General features: G+C 35.8%; 1 long non-coding RNA gene across 1 annotated transcript in view; it reads left to right on the plus strand.

Moving 5' to 3' along the window:
- Nucleotides 1-17,338, plus strand: part of LOC123822865 — a 29,670-nt gene extending 12,332 nt beyond the window's left edge. The window contains exons 2-3 of the long non-coding RNA XR_006786439.1: nt 11,341-11,397; nt 17,015-17,338. This is a non-coding gene — a long non-coding RNA (uncharacterized LOC123822865). The remainder of the gene's footprint in view (nt 1-11,340; nt 11,398-17,014) is intronic.
- The last annotated feature ends 1,830 nt before the right edge of the window (nt 17,339-19,168 follow it).

The raw sequence follows: 19,168 nt of genomic DNA on the forward strand, positions 1-19,168 counted from the left end.
TGAATCCCAGTTTCATTCCATCACTATTGGTTCCCTGTGCATTTTCCTTCATTTCCCTTATCATAGCCTTTATTTTTTCATCTAATTAATGACCAAATTGAACCAATTCTGTGAGCATCCTGATCACCAGTGCTTTGAACTGTGCATCTGATAGGTTGGCTATCTCTTAGTCACTTAAAAATATTGGCTCTGAGGCTTTGATTTGTTCTTCCATTTGGGCCTTTTTTTTTTCATCTGGATGCGCCTGTTACGTATGAGGGGTGGAGTCTTAGGTGATCTCCAGGGCATGGCAACTCAGTTGCTGGGTTGTGATGTTGTATGTGGGGCCTGGATGAATGTGTATATTTTAACTCCTTCATTGTCCGACTTCCATACAGTTAAATGTTCTGTCAGATCTGGTTGTTATCTTGTTTCTAAATTGTTGCTGACCTTACTTTGGTTGTACTAGGAGGCACAGTGTGTCTACCTATGCCTCCATCTTGGCCTGAAGTCTTGATCTCATTCTTGACCCTTCATTGGTTAATACCATGCTATTCAGACTCCATGAATTTGAGCATCTTTGAGTTTTTTCCTTGAGGTTGGTTTCTCGTTTTAGACCCTTCTGGTCAGAGAAAATGCTTGATATGATTTCAATTTTCTTAAATTTGTTGAGGCTTGTTTTGTGTCCTATCATGTGGTCTATCTTTGAAAATGTTCTATCTTTGAAATGAGCATTTGAAAAGAATGTGTATTTTGCTTCTTTGGGATCAAAGGCTCTATGTATATCAGTTATGTTCATTTGATCTAGGACACTGTTTAATGCCACAATATCTTTGTTGGTATTTTGTTTGGAAGCTCTATCCAATTTTGACAGTGGGGTATTGAAATTTCCTACTATAATTGTGTTGCTTTCAATATCTTTCTTGAAGTCCTCCAAGATTTTCTTTATGTATTTGGGTGCTCCTTTTCTGTGCATTTCTATTTACAATGTTCATGTGTTCTTGATGGATTCTTCCTTTGAGTATTATGAAATGACCTTCTGGGTCTCTCTTTATGGGCATTTTTTGAAGTCTATTTTGTCTGATATGAGTATTGCTACCCCAGCTCATTTTTCTGTCTGTTTGCTTGAAATATTTGTTTCCAGCCCTTTAATTTCAGTCTGCATATGTCTTTTGTTCTAAGGTGAGTCTCTTGTAGGCAGCATATGTGTCCATCTAGCTTTCTTATCCATTCAGCTATTCTATGTCTTTTAATTGGAGCATTTAATCCATTTACACTTAAGGTTATTATCGTTAGGTACTTATTCATTGCCACTTTTTTGTACCTGTATTCTTCTCTCTCACTATTTTCCTTCCTTTTCTTAAAGCAAACCCTTTAGCATCTCTTGCAGAGCTGGTTTGGTGGAGGTGTATTCTTTGAGGCTTCTTTTGCCTGGGAAGCTCCTTATTTGGCCTTCCATTTTAATTGAATGCCTTTCTAGCTAAAGTAGCCTTGGTTGCAGTCCTCTGGTTTTCATTACTTGGAATATTTCTTGCCATTGTCTTCTGGTTTGGAGCATTTCCATTGAGAAGTAAGCTGCTTGTCTTATTGGGGCTCCCTTATATGTTACTTCCTTTTTCTCCCTTGAAGCCTTTAAGATTTTTCTCTTTGTCTTGGAAGTTTGCCATTTCAATTTTGATGTGTCTTGAAGTGGGCCTTTTTGGGTTCCTCTGGAATGGGACTCTCTGTGTTTCCTGGATTTGTGTGACTTTTTCTCTCATCAAGTTAGGGATGTTTTCCATCATTACTTTTTCAAACAGGTTTTCTATCCCTTGCTTCTTCTCCTTCTGGTATCCCTATTATATGGATATTATTATGTTTAATGTTGTCTTGCAGCTCCATTACTACCTGTTCATTCTTTCTGAGACTCTTTTCCTTTTTTTGCTCAATTCTGGCATTTTTTTTCTGCCTTGTCCTGCTCACTGATCTAGTCCTCTGCTTCATCCAGCCTGCTTGTAATTCCTTCTAATGTGTTTTTTATTTCTGAGATTTTATTGTTCATCTCTTCTTGTTTTTTGTTTATAGTTTCTATTTCCTTTTTCATGCTGCTGTAGTTCTTATTCAGTTCCTTGTAGTTGTCTGTGAGTTCCTTGAGCATCTTTATAACTATTATTTTGAATTCTGTGCCTGAATGTTTGGTTACCTCTATTTCATTTAGCTCTTTTAGTGGGGAGTCTTCCATTCCTTTTGACTGTATGTTCTTTTTTTGTCTCCCCATTTTAGATGACTCTTTTTGTTTGTTTCTGCACTTCCTGATGTTTTGTTTTGGTAGGTGTCTTTGTAGGGTGAGCTTCTATGGAAGGAATTCTATAAGGTTCAGTGGTATTGTCTCTTTGATCTCCTTGTCGGGACACTGTAGGTTTGCCCTTTTTTCTTTTTGTGTGGGCTTTCTTGTTGTACTTGGGTTCTTACCTTTTGGTGGTGGTTTCTATCCTTCAGCAGATATACTCATGTTTGCAGCTCCCACCTATTCTTATAAGTGGTCAGTGGCAGGGTATAGGCAAAATGGATTAAGACAACAGGAGAGTATTTTATGGGATTTAAAGTCCCAGCAAGGAGAGAAGAGATAGCAGATTCTCTGGGTAAGTGTAGCATTGACTATGATATTGCATTCAACTAGCCACTTTTTATAAAAGGTGAAAGAGACTTAAGACTCTCATCAGAGGGGAGAAGGATTGTGACCTGAATCCAGAAAACAGAGTGTTTGTGCAAGGTTAGATGATAAGATGTAGTGAGAGTAAAGGATAGAAATTAGGAATAGTGTGAGAGAGAATAGAGTTAACCACAACAATAATAATGCTCAGGAGTAAAGTGAAGTGGGCTAAGATCATGGAGGGTTGCTGTGTAGTATGTACAATTGTATGGAACATCAGCTATTTACAATTGTACTGGAACAACAATAATGTGACAAGAAATATATGATTTGGATAACCAGAATGGAAAGTGCATGATCAAGAGTAGCATGTTATTGGAACATGGTTGATATGAAAAAAGGAAAATTAAAGTACAGTAAAAGGAGAATAAGGATAGCCAGTTAAACAATGAAATTAAACAGAAAAATAAAATGAAGAAAACTAAACATAAAGAAGAGAAATATAAAAAATACTAATAAAATAAAAGTGGTAAAAGTAATGAAAAGATAATAATAACACACATAAAGAAGAAAATGCCAGTTCTATGGGATAGCAAAGTGACATTTGTCTCAGTTTTTCACTTTTGGGAGTTAGTCTTGTGCTTCTCTTTTCTATGTGTCTCTGGACCCTTGGTAACTCCAGGTGTTATTGTCTCACTTGGGGGAAGAAAAAAAAAGGGGGGAAAAAGAGAATCTAAAATGAAAGAAAGAGGGAAAAAAAGCCTCCTGCTATTTTTAAACCTGTTCAGTGAGTTCTGCTCATATTCCTAGATGCCACGGGAAGGGGGTGTCTGGGCTTTGCTTTTCTCCCTTCCTATGGTTTTGAGGGGATGGGGACAAGGTCTTGGTCTGAATATTCACAGTTTCCTGGCCTCCAGCCCAGGCCCTCTGTGAACTGCCAGCCTCAAATGAGCCACTTAGTCCCTGGGCACACAGTGTGAGTTAATCTCAGGTGAGGAACCTGAGACCAACCAGGTGTGCAGTTCTGCTTGGCTACTCAGTCTCTGGATGCATGCAGCTGAAATTACCCTTGGGGCAAGCCAGCTGCTGCTGGAGAGTTCCTTACAAAGCAGCTGCCCACTGTTCTCAACAAGCACATGACTTTTCACACAGCCCAAATTTCTAACCAGTCCAGAGACTATCCGAGTCAGGGTCCAACATGGCCCAACTCCTCCCTTCTCCAGGTGTCACCTGGTACCTCAATTTCTATGGTGCTGGCATCCACAGTCCCAGTGAATGTGTACTGCCTCTGTGTGTCTTCCACTTTGTCTCTATTCCCCCCAGTGACTTCCAGCATCCAGGTCCCTCTGGGTGCTGGATTGCCCCCCCTGCTCTGGTAGGGGAGGTAGCTAGTGATGTAACTCTCCTCCCTGTATCCTGCAGCATGCCTTCATCCCCATGCATATCTCAGGGACCTTACCATCCCAGAGCAATCTCCTCATTCTTTGTATTTCAATGTCCTCTGCAATTTTTTGCAACCAAACTTCATGCAAGCTGGAATTCTGTTGGCTGTTCACTCTGTTCCTCAGAAGACTGGCTAGGTGTTCCAGCTGGGCACAAGGAGAACTGGGCTCAGCTGCTACCTACCTCACTGCCATGTTCCTGTGGCAAAATTTTATGATTATTGTAACTGTCTTTTAAGTCAGATGAGAAAGAAAGGGTTACAAACAGAAAGACATTTATACTATCTTTCATTGTTTTATATTTACCTATGTCATTATCTTTATTGGTGTTGTGTATTATTTGTGTGGATCTGAATTACTGCCTAGTGTCCTTTCATTTCATTTCTCAGTATTTCTTATAAGACAGGCCTACTATTAATAAACTCTCAAAGCTTTTGTTTATTTGGGAATGTCTTAATTTCTCCTTCATTTTTGAAGAATCATTTTGCTGGATATAGGATTCCTGGCTGATACTATTTCAGCATTATGAATACATCATCATCTGCCTGCTGGCCTCCATGTTTTCTGATGAACAGTTAGCTATTCATTTTATTGAGGATTCCTTGCATGTGATGTTATTTTTCTCTTCTTGATTTTAAGACTCTGTCTTTGTCTTTCAATATGTCTTTGACTATGATGTTTTCCCAATGTTGATCTCTTTGAGCTTATCCTACTTGAGATACCTTGAACTTCTTGAATATGTATTTTAATATTTCTTCTCAAATTTGGAAAGTGTTCAGCTGTTCTTTCTGCCCTTTTTCATCTCTTTGGGGACTCGTATTTTTTGTATGTTGTATTTATTTGTTATTCTGTTGTGTGCTTCTTTCTTTCTGTTGTTGAAAGTTGTATATTTGGTAACTCTGAAAATCCATTGCTCACCCTCATCAAGGTTTGTTGTAGTACTTATTGCAGTTATTGTTTCTTTAAAGACTTTGTGAACTAATTCTGTAAAATTTATATTATTAGTTTTGTGCACTCCCTTAGGTCTTTTCTCACTTAGTGTGGTGGTTAGGTAATGAATGGACAGAGATTTTCTTAAATTCACAGATGAATCAGTCTCCCAGTTTTTGCTAAGTACTTCTGGGCATATTGGTTCTGTGTGAAGAGGTAAAACACACCTTCAACACTCAGCCAGGCAGTTGGCAGCTTTGCCTTAGCTTTCACTTCCTATTTGTGAAAAGCCTCAAGATTAGCACAAGGTAAGATCATAAGGCCTTTTTATGTATGTCCTCAGCATGCTCAGAGTCCAGGTCATGTGCATAGCCCTATATGTATGAGCAGCCTTCTAGGTTCCTTGAAGTGTGGGATCCTTTCAAAGCCCCTGTGAACATCTTGTTTCCTATCTTTCCTTTTAAGATTTTTGGTTAGTCAATTGTTTGACCCAATTGTCATTTACCATCCCAGCAGCTTATTAATATATCCCTCCACACACTTCAAACAAATGTTTTCAGGGAAAAGGTTGTTTGTATTTGGCAAGTTCTGAGTTAGATTAAAAAGAAAACCCTGGAAAGATAGTCTTCTAGAGAACCATCAGACAGGTCAAAATATGACAATTTGGGAAAGAATGAGGCTTTGAAGGAGTCCTAAATCCATTCTCAATCATCCAGTGACTGATAGGCTGCTGATTTTCAGCATGATTGTGGCTGTTGGTATTCAAGACTACACTAGAGATGGAGGGGCTAGGATCTGAGTTGCATAAATTAAAATGTTACAAAACTCACCATTCTTATCAAGATTTAGTCAGTTTCTTAGATAAATTCTCCCCAGATTTCTAGAAACCTTTGTTTGATTTTAAGCATTCTGAAAACGTCGATTCTAACAGTCTGTGTCAGTTTTCTAATTGCTTTTATGAAGAAAGGAATTTTCAGAGGACTTTATTTAACTACTTCACTGATGGCACTCAAACTAGTTAAATTTTAAAGTAACTTTAAGATTCATTTAATGGTTTCCTTAGATTACATAAACTTTTCTTTAGTATTAGATCAAAATAAGTTAGCATTAAATATTATATTATAAATATAGTTCTAAATAAAATTCTAATATATTAGAAATATTATAAAAAATAGACATGGAAAAACATTGAAATTTTTTACTAATCATGCCATTACTCTCCCAAAATAAATTATTTTTAGAGTGCATTGGTTATATGTAGAAAATATTATTAAATGAAAATATTAAACCATGATTTTTGTATATGACTACATTATTATTAAAGTAATTATTGTTTACTCACAATGTTCTTAGTGCTTACAGGAGGTACAGAATTTTTAAATCAAGTAAGTAAACATAAGAAAATAAAAATAATAAAGAGTAAAGTATAATGCATATATACAGATAATCCAAAATACATACTATATGTGGTATAGATAAAACAAAACTTTAAAACCTAAAGTTTCCTAATCAATAAGTTAAACATTATTCAAATCACAAAATTAACATTTTAAATATACACATTATGAGTTCCAGCCAAGATGGAGGTATAGGTAGAAACCCTTAGCTTTCTTATACACCAAAAGGAGGATAACAAACAACCTAAAATCCATGAACAACCAGAAGTGCCAGAAAATCAAACTGCATGGAACTCTGACAACCAAGGAATTAAAGAAACAGTCAACCAGAACAAACAGACTGGTGCCCTGAGACAAAAAATGGGGCCCAAATGAAAGAACAGAGCAAAACTTTAGAAAGCGAGCTAAGTGATAAGGAGATAGCCAACCTATCTGATGGATGATTTAAAGCCCTGGTAATCAAATTGCTCACAGAACTGATTGACCTTGGTCAAAAAATGAAATAACACATGAAAGTTACCCAAAATGAAATAAAGCAAAATATTTAGGGAACCAACAGCGATAGGCAGGAAACCAGTACTCAAATCAATGATTGGGAACAAAAGTTAGAAATAAACATCCAACTGAAAAAAAATGAAGAAACAAGAATTCAAAGAAATTAAGAGAGTCTTACAAACCTCTGGGACAACTTGAAATGTTCCAATATTCAAATTATAGGTATGCCAGAAGAGAAGAACAACAGAAAGAAATTGAAAACTTATTTGAACAAATAATTAAGGAAAACTTCTCCAATCTGGCAAAGGAAATAGACTTCCAAGAAGTCCAGGAAGCCAGGAGAATTCCAAAGAAATTGGACCCAAAGAGGAATACACCAAAGCACATCATCATTAAATTACCCAACATTAAAGATAAAGAGAGAATCTTAAAAGAAGCAAGAGGAAAGGAGAGGGTTATCTACAAAGGAGTGCCTATGAGACTATCAGCTGATTTCTCAAAGGAAACCTTTCAGGCAAGAAGAGGCTGGACATAAGTATTTGAAGTCATGGAAGGCAAGGACCTACATCCAAGATTAGTTTATCCAGCAAAGCTATCATTTAGTATGGAAGGGCAGATACAGTCCTTTCCAGATAAGGTCAAGTTGAAGGAGTTCATCATCACCAAGCCATTATTATATGAAATGATAAAGGGACTTATCTAAGAAAAAGATAAAAAATATGAACAGTAAAATGACAACAAACTCACAACTATCAAATGAACCTAAAAAAGAAAAAGAAAACAACAAAAAACAAAAACTAAGCTAACAACTAGAACAGGAACAGAATCAGAGAAATGGACATCAAATGGAGGGTTTTCAGTGGGGAGGGGGAGGGAGGAATGGGGTAAAAGGTACAGGGAAGAAGAAGCATGATTGGTAGGCATAAAATAGTTGGAGAAAGGTCAAAATGGTATAGGAAACAGAAGTCAAAGAACTTATATGTGCAACTCATGGACATGAACTAAGGCAGGGGGTGGAATGCTGGAGGGTTGGGGGGTGCAGGGTGGAGAGGGGATAGAGGAGGAAATTAGGAAACTGTAATAATATAATCAATAAAATATACTTTAAAAACATTACACATTATATTATAGGATTTCCTGAAATCCAGCTCCTCTTATGCTTTTTTCTTTTTATTTCTTTTAATTTTGTTTAATTTTTAGTTGATTATGAATCACTTGACATGGAATGTCAAGGATATAGGCCAAACTTTAAAGTTTAAGCATCAAGTCTTGTCAATTAAAGATTGATATAATTGTGTACAGCTTCTTTGAAACATGATGTGATATAGGAAGATAGAATTGATATCATAAGAATTAAATATAAGAGCACTTTATAGGGAATTAATAGCTGAACCCTGAAAAAAGCCCACCTATTCACATTAATATAGGTACATAGAAAAGAGGATATGTTAAAACAAGAAAAATGATTATGCAAGCTATTGATCTAAATTATTTAGTTGAGCCTTTTTTGGCAAAATCTTAGCCACAGACTCATAGAAAAGATCACAAACACCAAAAGAGGGTGTAATAACCCAGGGTTGTATGAAGATCATTACCAGGGTGGGAATTAGAGCTCATGACTCTGCAGAGTACAAGATGCATTATAAACCACGTTGAAATTTTTAGAAAGTCTATTTTTCTGGGAAGTCCCAGGTCATTCTTAAGGTCACCCCTTTGAAGACTAAGGGAAGGGGAATTCATAAAGAGAGTGTGAGAGTGTTTATTTTTTCAAATAATATGTAAAGCATTTACTCACTACTTCATCATTTCTTTCAACCTATAAATATTTATTGATCCCTTCACTCTCATATAATTCACAAGTCAGGAGAAAGAGAGACAGTAAATAAATAAACCCAGTAAATAATATATAACAAAAATAAGTATAATTTTATATGAGATAGAATGTAAAGGCAGATTATCAGGCATAAGAGAAGGCTTCATCAAGTAAATGATATTTTCCTAAAATCTAAAGATAATCTATAGCAGGAGATAAATGAAACTCAGCCAATGACAAAGTACTTTATATAATTTTCCTCCGTATTGGTCATCCACAGAATGCTGTAAGGTGTTCCTTAACTTGACATACTGTTGTATGAACAAAATAATCACATTATCTTTGAACATAATATCATGTTGTCATAACTTGATGAATCCTCACAAGTAAATAGTAGCTTTCATTTTTTCTTCCCCAAAAGTTGTTCTTGTGGTTCTCTAAGACCATTCACTAGAATGTAGACTTCCTAGAGTGTATTTTCCACAGAATTGCTCTAATTATATGAAATTACTTTATACAGAGCTCTGTAAAACCTGGTTTCCTAACTACCTGACAGTTTCTCTTGCCTTTACAGGACTTCATGCTAACTTGCCTACATAGTGACTTAAAAACAGTGCTCAGAGAGTTCTATCATATAATTTACTGAATAATATATAGTAGGCAAATAATCAATCATATTTTTTATTTTCATAATCTCCTTTAGCAAAGAACACTAAAGCATTTTACAGTGATCACATTTTTAATGTGCCTTTTTTATAATAATAATCCTGATTGAGGTTAATGTAGTTGGTTTTCAAAAATTATTTGTTATTATTTATTTTACCTATGATCATTTTACAAAATGCTACTTTATTAGTCAGCTTGGAGAGTCCAAATCACATTAACAAGCTGAACTGTAGGAACTGGACTTTCCTATCCTTTGAGCAGGCAATCTGAAAACAGAAAAGACCTTGTAATTGCTGTGCCATGCACTCTGAACTCAAGATTAGTCCAGACCTGAAGGGAAATATAAAGAGGACTGCAAGCTGAGATGATAATGAGAGAGGGCCAACTTTCTACTGAAAAATGGAGGGGAAGATCAATCTTTATGTGGGTGAAATACAGAGAAATACACACTTCCAAAATAATATTCTACAGGAACTGAAGACCCAAGCCTGAAGTCTAACAGCAGGATTCCAGGCAATTGGGTAAAAGACAAGCTTTATAGCCAACTGCTGACTGATGAGGCTGACTGAAGAAAGGAACTTTCACCAGTTTAATCTTTCATACTTTGTATTTTTTGTATCTCTTAGAAATAAGTAAAAAATTATCTTGAGTGTATGCTGTCAGATAGAAATACTTTTTATTATTTCTACCTCTGGTCTCTGAAGAGGATAAATAGCCAGCATGGAAAACTCCAAGCAAAACAGTGATTGTTTGACTTCTCCAAAATGACATGTACACCATCTAGGATTTCTAACATACTGCCAGTTCTCTCCTTCACTTTTTGTGTATCTTAGTGATTAGACACTGATCACAAAATAGAAGGTAGATATACACAGAAAAAAAAAGAAAAAACCAACTTTTCTATCAAGTATCAAACAAAGTAGTTTGGATAAGTTGGTTTTGCTTCATTGTAATTTTGCCTTTTTTAGAATTGAGCTTTTCAAAAGTACGATTGTAAAAGTTTTTATATTTCATATGTACAAAAGTCACACACATACACAGAAAGTTTGGAAAAGTTATCTATTTTCTGGTGGAAATGACAAGGGGTCCTGGAAAAATTTAGGTGGAGCTGTAGTTGATGGGGCATGAATGGGGAGTTCTCCAAACCCAACAGTGTTGGGTGGCTCTGGAAATAAAACAGGCTCCTGACTCACTGAGGATCTGACATGAAATTAGATTATTTTAAGGCAATCCTGTTTTAAAGAAAACACATTTTGTTTCTATCTTTTCTCACAAGGTTTCAGTTTCTCATTTGTGGGCAAAATGTAAACTGAAATCAGAAAATTCTGCTTCTTTTTACCATATTACTAAATCACCATTGGTAATTGCCTTGTTTTAATAAAACATGGATGATGGTTGATTTTTTTTTTTTACAGAGGACAATAGATTAAGGGTTCCTAAGGGTCCCTCAGAGGGTCTGTGGGGATGACGTGAGGAGATTCAGGTGGTGACCATGAAGGACCATGGCCATTTAAGAACATCTCAGCAGGACGATGGTGTGGCATTTGGAGTATTTGGAGTAATCAAGAAGATGGAAATGTGAAATGGGTTTCATTTTATGTAGAGATGAGATTGATTTGTGTTAGGTATACATTTATTTGTTTACTAGGGTTTTTTTTACAAATAATTACAGAGCATATTTCCAGTGCTTGGCACTGTGCTATGAGTAGAAATTACAGATTTGAATGATACAGTTCCTGCTCTTATCCACTTTATAGAATAATGGGACTAGGCTGGGGCAACAATAATTTCACTGGAGGGCAATAGGTATTATGGTAGAAGTAGCTGCAAAGTATAAGGGGGCACTAGACCTGAGATATTTAACAAATAATAAGAAGAAATAGATGTTGACAGAATTTGAGGTCAGGGAAGAATTGTACAAATTCTAAATTTGTCACAGGTTTCAGTAAGGTACATTTTATGTTCTTTCTATCCTTTTTCTGACAGAAATGCTTAGGCTCTGGTGCTTGGATCTAACCCAGAAGAAAGCAATCTTAAAAACTAGTAAGTTCTTAGTTCCTCAATGTTCTACAATTTTCACAAGTGTCTTCTTTCTACCAACCATACTTCAACCCAAACTATGTGTTTCTGTATATAGAATGTAGAAGCAAAAATGAGAGCCCAGGTACCTTTTACTACACCAGGCATTATAAAAACAAAACAAAACAAAACAGTGCGTTCTTACTATTTTTTTGTTTTTGAAAATAGTTATTTAAAAATATACATATCAAGTATGTTATCATGTAATAAATTTATTACTTTTAAACAAATTAACAAATATTTTGAGAGTCTCAGTTTATTTTTCTAATATGATAATTATCAATGATATAATCCACATAAACAAAAGTTCTTTGGGACAAAAATGTTTGAAAACCAATGGTGTTATCAAAACAGTAGAATTTTAATCCTTTTACCACCTACTAGGAATGCGGTTTTGGGCCAATTATTTAACATCCCAGAAAATCAATTTGCTCATCTGTAATATGGGGATTTGAAGTACTTTACAGCCTCATTGTAAGGATTAAGAAAAATATCTTTGTAAACTACTTAGATATTGCTTAATTACTTGCAAGAAGAATCCAGACCTAGGTAGCATGAACCTTCTGGACACAAATTTATTCTGTGATGAGAGAAGCATAATTCACCATACCATTTTTATGTTGTGAGTGGACAAATCTTTAAGGCAATTTCATTCTTTTTTCTCTCTATATTTGCTCATTCAGCAACCTTTTCAGGTAACAAATTCAGTTTCCTAGCTATTCAAGAAAAGAAGATATTTTAGATAATAGATATGAGCAGATAACTACTTTAAGTTAGTAACTGTCATTCTTTTTTTAAAGATTTTATTTATTTATTTTTAGACAGGAAGGGGAAGGAGGGAGTGAGAGAGAGAAACATTTTTGTGTGGTTGCCTCTCACACACCCACTACTGGGGACCTGGACCACAACCCAGCATGTCCCTTGACTGGGAATCGAACTGGTGACTCTTTGGTTTGCAGGTTGGTGGTCAATCCACTGTGCCACACCAGCCAGGGCTGTCATCCTTATTTATAAATTAATCTTTCACAAATTTGGGTGCCTTATAGTAATAATAAAGCCTGCAACTGATGTTTTCTTTAGCTGTGCAGAAGCTTTTTATTTTGATGAAGTTCAATTTGTCTACTCTTTCCTTTATGTCCCTTGCTATAAGGGACATATTGGTGAAAATATTGCTGTGTTTGATCTCCAAAATATGTAAAGAATTCACATGTCTCCACTCCAGGAAGATGAGCAATCCAATTAAAAAATGGGCAAAGGAACTGAACAGACACTTCTCCAAGTAAGACACACAGAGGGTCAAAACATGAAAGGATCCTCAGCATCGCTAGCCATCAGAGACAAGAGGGGAGAAGAGAGAGAATATCAGGAGACAAAGGGAAGGGTTTACAGGAACAAGTATAAAGGACACATGGACAAAAACAACGGGGGGGGGGGTTGGAAATGGGAGGGAGGTGGGGAGGGTTGTGGGGGTGGGCTGGGATGGGAGTAAAAGGCTCTAGAAAACTGTACTTGAACAACAATTAAAATAAAAAAAATTTAAAAAATCAGAGAAATGCAAATTAAAATCATGATGAGATACGACTTCACACCAGTTAGAATGACCATCATAAACAAATCAACAAACAATAAGTGCTGGCAAGGTTGTGGAGAAAAGGGAATCCTAGTGCACTGTTGGTGGGAATGCAGACTGATGCAGCCATTGTGGAAAACAGTATAGAATTACCTCAGAAAACTAAAAATGGAATTGCCTTTTGACCCAGCAATTCCACTGCTGGGATTAACCCTAAGAATCCTGAAACACTGATCCAAAAGACCCTATGAGCCCCAATGTTCATAGAAGCACAATTTACAATAGCCAAGCACTGAGATCAACCGAGGTGCCCATCAGTAAGTGAGTGGATAAAAAAATTGTAGTACATTAACACAATGGAATACTAGGCAGAAGAAAGAAAGGAGCTCCTATCCTTCACAACGACATGGATGGAACTGGAGAGCATTATGCTAAGTGAAATAAGCCAGGCAGTGAAAGACAAACAGCATATGATGTCACCTACAAGTGGAACCTAATCAACAAAGCAAACAAGCAAGCAAAATATAACCAGGACATTGAAATAAAGGATAAACTGACAGGAACCAGAGGGGTGAGGAAAGAGGGATAAACAGGGAAAGAGGGAAAGGGTCATCAAGGAACATGTATAAAGGACCCATGGACAAAGCCAAAGAGGAGAAGGATTATGGGTGAGAGCTGGGGATGTTTGGGGGGAGTGGTGGCAGGAAAATGGAGACAACTATACATGAACAACAATAAAAAAATAAAAATACATTAAAAATAAACAACAAACAAAAAACTTGCCACTAAACACATACTGTCTGGCAGGGCCTGTGCTAAGACTATGGAAGTAAGTCCATAAAGCATTTTTAGACTGAACAAATTATATTTAAGAGCTGAGAATTTAGACAAAAATGTAGTGACAAAAAAATGTTGTGACTTCTCCCAAACATTCCCCAGATATAGCCAGCATATGAACAAGGACCTTTCCCTCTAGGGTATTTCTACCTATTTTTCATTGCCAGTTATAGAAGCAAGATATTACTATTAATGTTTCAAAAATTATTTTATTCAGTTAACAGTTTTCTCTTAGTAATTGAATATATTCATAAATCAGAAACTGTTTTCTTAACATGTCTTAAAATATTTGCAAGCAAACACTACACTTACATGGTACTCTGTAGGAAAGTATTACTATCAGTTTAAAATATTTGTTCCTCAAAACAATGAATTAGAAATTGTGTACTATTTTACCATCTACTTGAGATCTCAATTTTTATTTTAGTTTAACAGGATTTTATGAAGCATCAACTCTCCCTTCATGTGCTGTGATTCATGTTTTGGGGGGAATAAATTTAAGTTGAAAATGCAGGTCAAGAATTTTGCCTTAGGATTTTTAATATAATCACCAGCTAATTCTGTTCTTCCCAAACAGTACACAATGTAGCAACATAGATTTTTAGTGTCAAAGAAATTTAAGCAATCAGTCCAATAAAACTTTAGGATGATTTCTTAATTGAATCAGTGTATTCAAGAGGTAGAAAATTTACTTTAAAAAGAAGAGTAAAATTTAAGCTTATTTTACATAAACCATTGATGTTTGTGTAGCTCACCTGGAATCTATTCCCTGCATTCCTATCCCACTGGAAATTGTAACATTTGTGCCTATCATCTAGCAGTCTGCATTTTTTATTTAACATTTTACATAATTTTAATTTCTATGTAGTATTTTAGTATAAATGAATGAACAATATATTATTTATCAATTCCCCTGTTCATGGACATGTGGGTTGTTCTGGGGATTACAAATAATGCGGCAATGCACACTTCTGTACACATCTCCTTTGCATATGTGCCAGAGTTTCTCTTCAGTATGTGTCTAGATTTAGAATGACTGGATTTTAAGACATATGAAGCTCTCTGTGGAGCATGTTTAACACCTCTCCTAAGTGTTGAGAGTTCCCATTCCTTTACATACATCTCAATATTTGATATTGTAGGTTAAAAAATTTCAGTATGATGTATGTGAATTGTTTCACTAAGGGATTCGTGATCATTGCTTTCCAGAACCCCAGGGCTCAGGTGAAGTTCAACATCATTGCAGATTAGTTTCAAGAATTAGGTCAGTATTGTGAATCATCTAGTCCTCAGCCAAAGTCAAGGGTAGTGAGAAAGAACAGAATGTCTGTGAGGAGGCACAGTGGGCTAGGGAACACACTCCATTCCCAATAGCTTCCTCCAGTAAGAGGCAAATGGTCCGGCTTTGTCATGGTCTGGCATGCAGTGGTGGGCTCTGTGTTAGAAGCTCTGAGTCTTTCCCTTTGTCCTCAGTCTGTGGCAGAGAATAGGAGGGCATGTTGCCCTATCTGGTACAGGATGAATACAGAATGCAGGCAGCAATATGTAGGCACATTCCAGATTCCAGTTGGTCTCCTCAGCATGAGCTCTTTCTGTGAGCAACTGCATGAATGATACAAACAGTTTAATTGATAACCACAATCTGCTTCCACAGTTCACAGTCCAAGAAGCCATGTCTGTAATCTGTAAGTCCAAGAGTCTGAACAGAGCAAACATATCTACTTTCCATTTGATAGACATGGAAAACTACAGCATTCACTGTGGGGATTCAGCTTAGCTATAAACATCAGTATACCAAGTTCAGTCAATTAGAAGACCCTCTGTGAATTTAGGACCACATGGAGTCAGTGATTTTGCTTCACACAGTGAAGTGTGAGATGAAACCTCCCCAGCGGATAAAGTTATCATTTATGCAAAGCTGAAATCCTCCTGGGGCAAGCATTCGTAACTATATCACCTCCAATTGTCAAGCCAGGCTTTTTGAGCCCTTTTCACCTGATATTCGTAAATGCCTCCTCTCAAATGGGCATGTCAAGCTAGAGAGCTAGAAGATCTCTCTGGGGTAGCACTCAATTTCCACAGGCACTCAGTAGAGCCCATAGGTGTTTTATGAAAAGGAGTGAATACAGTGGCCAGGTCAGAATCTCAAGTTCAAAACTCCGAAAGGGTTCCCTCAGCTGAAAGCTGCCTGTGCTTTTGCAGGCATCTCCCCTTTTCCAGATGCCCTGGTAAGCAACAGTCCCCATAAGTTACAGAAACTCATTCTGTCTCCAATATCCATGACAGGTCCTCTGTCTCTTCTTAGGCAAAATTGACTATGAGATTTGGACAAAACCCTAATTAGTTAATCTTTACTTAAACCCTCTAGATATCTTTTACTCCCCTGAACAACAACAAAAAATTACTTAAGTCTGTATTTTTGAAAATAACTAAAGAGTTTGTACTTTAAAATTTAATGTACACTTACATTCACTTTCATTTGTCTTGCTCTTTCTGAGAATGACCACATATGATTATATATGCATTCTTATTATTTAGCACTTTCAAGTAATTAAATGGTCCTCTGTATTTTACTAACTACTGACATATACACCCAAAATTTAAACACTAGTTAAGAAACCAAAACCCAAGAAGGGCAGTCCTGGTATTCTTAATTTTTTTTGTCACTTCATGATTTTCTGTTGCTCCCATCATTCTTAATTCAAAAACTGAAGCTCCTGTCTCAACAAAAGGCATATGTGCTACTTTTGACACAGAGAGGCAATTTGAGAGATGAATCAGTTGAAGTTCTAACACATCTTTATGTTTTATGATGACAATACAATCAAAACAGACTGTTTCTAATAGGGAATGTATACTTGGTAATTGTCAAATATTGTGTGTGAATGAAATTGAGTGAAATAAAAATTGATACAGTAAAATTGGCTATGGCCTTTATCATCATCATCATCATCATCATCATCATTATCATCATCATCATTATTTACTATCACCATCATTTTGGCACTCCAGTACAACACCCAGAGTAGACTGAGGACCCTGAGACTTGGTGGTAAGGGAAACTCAGTCAGCTATGACATCAGATCCAAAACTAGATTTTCCTATCACAATATTGCATTTCTAGCATTTTGGGACGTTTTGTCTTTACATTTTCATCTTAACACTTTCTTTTAGGAACTGGTTTCTGCTAACATCATAGGTACAGAAAGTTGAGGAATCACATATGGACAAAATATGACTGATACCAAGGGCTTTGACATGCACAGAAAACTGAGAAGGGTAAGCAAATTTTCAAGAAAATCTCTCATGAGGCATCTGGGAGCATTTGCCAGCTGCTGAGCATGGGCATAATTGTGTGCAATGACCACATCTAATTGCCTCCCAGCAACAACCGAAGCTCCACGAATGGATACCCACTGTGTGGCTGAGCACTGAGATTCTGCCAAGGATAATGAGTCCACTTAATCTCATTGGAGAGGAGACTGGTAATTATGAACAATTTCCCCTGACATTTAGCCACAAAATGATGTTCAAATATTTAAGAATGTTGTTACCCATTACATAGTTTTTTATCATGAAAATGTACTAGAACAACCTGACCAAGAATTATCAATAAACTTGCAGAAAAAATATAATAATGTTTTCCTTGTATATGGCAATCAAAAAAGGGGAAACTTAAGGTCAGCAATATGATTTAACTTAGTTGAAATTCTTTGTATGAAAAACTTTAAAATTCTCTTTTCTGTTTATTATATTTTCTAATTTATAAGAAAGTAATCATGATATGAATACAATGACTTAATTTAGTGCTTTGTTGAGTATTAGTCATCAAAGCTTTATTTGAAATGTGATAATATACTTGGAGGAAAACATCTGTTAGAATTTTCTATGAATAAATGTATAAGTATAATAACCTTTATTTTAATTCAATTAATATTATTTCACATGACAAAACCATTCAGGCCAACAGTTTAAATTATATCAGAGATAATTAAAAATGCAGGGTTTCCAGATAATAATTAATGAACTAAGTCAATTCTAAATTATTTTCTCACTTTTAAAGATTCTAGTAATTTGGTCATACATGAGGCATGAGTGACCACAATTATGAAGGTGACAAGTCAAATCACCTGAGCATAAGGGAGGCTTATTATTTCTGGCAGCAACTGAGCCATCTATGTGTAAATTTCAGATTCCAATCTATTTCATAGTGGAAGCTGAGTATCCTGAAGATATAGTCATCAAAAAGCATCTTTTCTTGGAATAGCAAATAAGATTGTTTTCTTAGTTTCTCTTTCTTATAGTTCATTATTGGTGTATTGCAGCAAAACAACCAAAAAATAAGGTACCTAGGAACAATTTTGACCAGGGAGGTAAAAGACCTGTACTCAGAAAACTATAAGACATTAAAGAAAGAGCTATAAGAAGACCCAAACAAATAGAAGCATTTATCATGTTCATGGATTAGAAGAATTAGCATCATTAAAATGGCCATACTACCCAAAGAAATCTATAGACTATACACAATTCCTATTAAAACACCAGTGACATATTTCATAGATCTAATACAAATATTCCAAAAATTTATATGGAACAAAAAAGACCTCAGATAGCCTCAGCAATCTTGAAAAAGAAGAACAAAGTTGGAGGGAACACAATACCTCATATAAAACTATGCTAGAAGGCCACTGTAATCAAAAAAGCTTAGTACTGGCATAAGAATGGGCATATAGATCAATGTAACAGAACAGAGAACCCAGAAATCAACCCACATCTTTATGATATATTAGTATTTGAGAGGGAGTCAAGAGAATGCAATGGAGTAAAGACAGTCTCTTCAATAAATGGTGTTGGAAAATTGGACTGGTACATGCAAAAAAAATTGAAACTATACCATCAACTTATACCATACACAAAGATAAACTCAAACTAGATAAAAGACTTAAATGTAAATCATGAAACCATAAAATTCCTGAAAAAAATCACAAGTAGTAAAATCTCAGACATCTCTCATAGCAACATCTTTGCCAATACATCTCCTAGGGCAAGGAAAATAAAATAAATAAATAAATAAATAGACGGGACTGCGCTAAATGAAAAAGCTTCTGCACTGCAAAAGAAACCATCAACAAAATGATAATGGAAACCAGTATGGGAGAACATATTTACCAATAATATATCTGATAAGGAGTTAATTTTCAAAATATATAAAGAACTTATACAACTTAACACCAGGAAGACAAACAATCCAATTAAAAATGGGCAAAACACCTGAATAGATACCTCTTCAAAGAGGACATACAGGGGGCCCATAAACATATGAATAAA

The sequence above is a fragment of the Phyllostomus hastatus genome, unplaced genomic scaffold, assembly GCF_019186645.2.
Source record: "Phyllostomus hastatus isolate PE091 unplaced genomic scaffold, TTU_PhHast_1.1 phas_contig_449, whole genome shotgun sequence".
In the NCBI taxonomy this organism is placed as follows: Eukaryota; Metazoa; Chordata; class Mammalia; order Chiroptera; family Phyllostomidae; genus Phyllostomus; species Phyllostomus hastatus.